The 5,149-nt window shown below is 34.2% G+C and overlaps 1 long non-coding RNA gene across 9 annotated transcripts; it reads right to left on the reverse strand.

The window, feature by feature from the left end:
• Positions 1–220: 220 nt before the first annotated feature.
• On the reverse strand, positions 221–3,406 carry LOC122598821. 9 transcript variants are annotated; one of them, XR_006323742.1, is made up of 8 exons: positions 3,185–3,403; positions 2,571–3,119; positions 2,419–2,465; positions 2,237–2,303; positions 2,006–2,074; positions 1,575–1,917; positions 1,365–1,440; positions 221–419 (listed from the first exon to the last, which is right to left on the reverse strand). It is a non-coding gene; the product is annotated as an uncharacterized LOC122598821 (long non-coding RNA). The 9 variants fall into 9 exon arrangements; XR_006323744.1 differs by having other exon boundaries at positions 2,419–2,483; XR_006323745.1 differs by having other exon boundaries at positions 2,419–2,801; positions 3,047–3,119; positions 3,185–3,400.
• Between the last annotated feature and the right edge of the window lie 1,743 nt (positions 3,407–5,149).

The following is a 5,149-nucleotide window of genomic DNA, read 5'->3' on the forward strand; positions in this document are numbered from 1 at the left end:
ATGCGACATTGTTTTAGCTGTAGTTTTTATTTTCCAATTTCCATGTTTGATATCTATACTAGAGGGGTGCCCGCGCGTTGCAGCGGCACTTACAAATTACAATACGTTATTCGCCTCGGCAATTACAAATTACAATACCTTAATCGCCTCCTGTTAGTCTATCAATCTTCTTGTGGTATATTGTATCATATATTGTTTCTTATTCATCGCTGCCTGTTAATTAATCATAAATTGTAGTGTGTATTACGAAGTGTGACTTGTACTATCGGATTACATGAGTAAAATAGTCAAACAACTTTCATTCACTGGATTAAATGGTTACGTGCATATAAAACAATGGTTATACGGAGTATTCCACGTTCGAGCCGATCTTCTTACGTGAAATATGGCCACATGTTCAGAAACGTATTTGCTTCCATCTGCCATAAACATCACAAGCTATTAGGAAACTTTATAAGACCTTGACAAATTAATAAAATTACACACTTTGACATACCAAGTTAAATTTCATAAACTACAATCCAATCCTCCAAGGTATATACCAAATTCATAAACTACAATCCAATCATCTCAGCCCAAAGCTGTAAATTTGATGCATAAGTTGTCCGATATTTCATTCGAACTTTATATAGGTAAACATATTTGATACAAAGAAAGTACTTTTGCTGGCTCATTAGTCTTCGACTTAGAATATGCTGGGAAGTCGAACACTTAAAAAACAGCACCAATCACTTCAACAAAAAAAACATCAAAACCAAAGAAATAGAAATGTCATAATTTCACACATTCTTACTATCTTACAATCTGACTCCGTATCCATTACACACTACAGGTATGATCCATTACACACTACAGGTATTAATCTGTGTATATATATAAAGATATTACACTTAAGAGAACGATGTAATCTGTAACACCTAGTCAGCTACTTTGCATTATAACAACTATGGAACATCTTAGTAACTCGTGCAAACAAAACAAACTAAACAGGAAATTTTTTTGACTCATTTAGCTTAATCTTACAGAAAAATGTCTAGTAAACGAATAAATGTTATTTCGACTCAGAGCAATTCTCTTATTTTGCCCTTATCCATATTGAAAATGCTTCAATTGTTAGAGAAACTCCTAAATTGTGGTGAATTAAGGAACAATAGAATCTAAAAAGTCACAATTTTTCTAAGCCAAGTTATAACCAGATATGAGTATTTGACTAAAGAAGCCTGAACTATGAATAAGTCTATCAAATTATAAATAACACGATAACTTTGTCTCAGTTTTATGCATAGTTGCCTACACCAAATTAACTTCTCTTGCAATGAAGACCTAGAGTTTTTTAGATTCTTCATAAATAGAAACCCACATACCAGAATAGTAAGTCACTGTTTACCAACCCAATCACATCCTTAATTTTGAATTGCATTAAGCCACCATTTTCAAATCCTACAGAGCACAAAAGTCTATAATCATGCAGTTTGTTTAATTGTTCAACGAAAAATAAGACGACCATAGATACAATCAAATAAAATATTCAAAAGATATAAAAAAAAAGGTTCAAAAGAAGGTCATAAGCGTACCAGATGAAAAACCCGAAAATAAGAAAACGTAACGATCCCATGGTGAGATTTATATAAATTGACTTATGACAAAAACCAGAAATTTACAAAGATCTGATGTTCGCGTTGGAGGTGGCGCAAGTGACTGTCGGCTGTGTGATGAAAATTGTAGTCTGTGTGAATGATGCGGTGGTGACAGGATTTTTGAGAGGTTGTTTATGTATGTGTGTGAAAAAGAGATGATAGATTGTTGGGTTGGAAAAGGGGTTTGCGATGGAGGTCGTGGTGTGATGGTGGAGTGGTGATGGCGGAGGTGAATTGTGTCGCCTATGGAGCGGTGATGGCTACAAGAAAGTAAAACAATCTGCTGAACAAAATAGAAAATAACATTAAACAAAATCACTTTGACGAAAGGAGTAAAGGAGCATATTTAAAAGAAAACAATTACTCACTCGCCACGAAGATCAGAGTCTAAAGCATCGCCATCTCTTATCTCTAAACCATTGCCTATCATTGTTTGCCTGCATAAGTGGTTGCCCGGCTTTGTTAGTTGCTATACTTCAAAATCTGAATGTCTAACAAACTGTTTTTGCTTTTAAAGGTGATTTACAACTGCTCTAGATTTAAATTACTAAAAAAGTTATGTTATATAGTTGGGTTTTCGAAGAACAAAGGTGACTCACTCGTTTCAGATGCAAGTTTACCAGAACCTTCTTGAATGCACCTTTGCTCATTTTCCTGCCGGCAATCCTTGCAAGTTAACCAGATATCAAACTGTATTGTTTCCCATAATCTAGCATAATTTTCATAGCAAAAACTTTAAACTGTTTCAGATTTTCGAGAAGTACATAAGATGGAAACTTACGATTGATCGTGCTAGTACCAACTGTTAGGATCCATGGAGCCACATTGCTAGTTCATAAATAAAACCTAATAGTTAATATGGGTTGATTTGGGTCATATTACTTCTTAAGTTCATAAGTAAACCCACAATACAATAGAATAAGCATCTCAAACCTCCAAGTAAATCAACTTTTGCCAAGTTATCAATTTTAACATCGTTTAGAGGGATAACACCAGCCATCCAAAATGTTCCTAATTGTCCCATTTGGACTCTTTTACATGTCCTGAAACGTAAACTCCTTCATACGGGTCATTCTGTCAATTTGTCGAACAAAGGAACCGGTCCAATACATTGCTCCAATAAGTAACAATTTAGACCTTAACAATTAAAAACCGCATATCAATCTGCATGATTTTTTTTGACATAAACTTCAAAGATCAAAACTTCTAATTCAAATAGACTGAACATACCTAATTCTCATAAGTGTGTCTCTTAACTGTGTTCCTTATAAAATGCAAATAAGAAATGATATATACGAAAAAATCATAATGAATTCACCTACTTCTTTCATATGCATATTTTCCCGCGTTTGTATCTTGTTCATAAAAAGATTCAAAAAGATCGAATGTTACAATATGAACGTATTTACCTTATGTATAGAAGATATGCGGTTGGTGGTCGACGGCCGGAAACTTCATCGCCCCAAATCTGGAAAAAAAACCCTAAAAAAAAGGATGCTTTAATTATATCTAAACTAATTGAACCTATTATAATTATAAATACTTACCGGAAATTGATTAAAAAAAGATGTAAAACGACGGTGGCTGGTGATGCCATGATCAGTATAGGTGTTCTTGGATTTCTTGTTTGGGCTCATCATATGTTTACTGTGGGCTTAGACGTTGATACCCGTGCCTACTTCACCGCAGCTACCATGATTGTATGCGGTGGTGATTGGAGAGGGTTTGGGAGAAGAAATGGTTGAGTTTTGGTTCCTTGCGTCTCTGGTTGTTGAGAGGAAGGGTATTTTAGTAATATCAGGTTCTTATTCCTTTAAAGCTAATTTACTTTATAAGGGAGTATAGGTAGAAAAAAAAAAAAACTCGAATTCATGAAAATAGAAACATAAATGATAAGTCATGTATGGATATATATTAAATGATAAAAAAATGATTATATAGATTAAAATTCTATTAAAATATATGTTTCGTGAAATTTAGATTTGAACTAAGATCGATAAAAGATGCTAAAAATGATGATGAAGTGATGTTGTTCAAGACAAAGACATGCCATGAAGCTAAAGATTAATTTAATGTTGCTGTTAATAATTGTCCAAAAGGCGATATAGTCTTGATAATTAACATTACACATCTAAATGTCACTAGCTTTGTGATTGGAAGATACCTCTCTATGTGTTGCCATATTGCGTACGAGACTACAAAGATTTTAAATTCATAAGTTGAAGAATTGTGTTGGTACATCATTTGGGCTGTGGATCACTAATTAGCCTAATACGTGAAGTCCGAATGCAAGTTACAAAGGCAGGCCCAACTTAAATTCTAATTCTTTGTTTTGGACTTATGGCGGCTAGAAAAGGAATTCACGTGGGCATCAAGAAAATAAAGAGCTATATATATTTTTAGCTTGGCTGCGTTTGAGCGGGATCATAGAATATACGGAGACTCTCATTAAATTCGAGGAGGGATTATTATACATTCGACAGAACAGAATATAATTCGGCAGCCTTTTATTTAGTTTTAGTCGACTTTTTGGCGGCGGACGAATTGAAAGACTAACAGAGAGACGAACGAACAAATGGAGCAAATCTCATTATCGTTTGGTGACTTGAAGATGATGATGTCCGGCTAAGGTTTTTGTAATCTTTCCTAATGAACAATTGTTAGTTAATTTTATTTAATGAAATTTACTTTCAGCCGCGTAAACATTGTTATTTTTGGTTTATAATTCATATAACTGATTGAGTATTTATTCACTATTATTTGATTTGGATTTTCGTAAGATAAATTATTGTGAGTTAATGATTTTTGCCAAGTCCACCTAGTTTAGGGATTAAGACAGGTGATATAATTAACATAGGTTGTAACATCCCGAACTTTTCGTGTTTGACTATTTGACCTTTCGTTAGTTAACGTTAGGTTCGTTAAGTAAACGTGCGTTATATGTGATTAAATGATTAAATGCTTATGTATTTAATATGAATATGTAAATGTGATGTTTAATGAAAGTAATCAAAGTGATGTTAAGTAATTAAGTGTTTGTCAGATCGTTAAGACTCCCGGTAGAAAGATGAGCTAGGTAAGTCAAATTTATAAGTTGAGGGGTCCGAAGTGTAACATAATGGGCTGATGGCCAGGGGTTAGTAAGCAATTAGGAAGCCCTAATTAACATAAACGTTGTTGCATCATGTGTGTGAGAACCCCCAGCCGATTCCCCTCCCTTTCCAAGCGAAGATTCCACCGTTTCGTGCCGTTTCGATCGAGTTTTGTTAAGATCTTGAATCACCTAAGCCATCTACAGGTAATATAGGTAATATTCTCTTTGAAACCTGGTCTTATGAGTCATAGATGAGTATTCAATCCAGGCCATGGGGTTTGGGTTGGGTTAATTGATTAAACGATTACCGATTTCATGTTATTCGGGTGATTTGATTTATATTGTAAATGATTAAAGGATTGATTGATGGATTAAAGTCATCAAAAGTGTTGTCAAAAAGGTCAATTTTATGTCTCCA

This window comes from Erigeron canadensis, chromosome 5 (assembly GCF_010389155.1).
Source record: "Erigeron canadensis isolate Cc75 chromosome 5, C_canadensis_v1, whole genome shotgun sequence".
NCBI lineage: Eukaryota > Viridiplantae > Streptophyta > Magnoliopsida > Asterales > Asteraceae > Erigeron > Erigeron canadensis.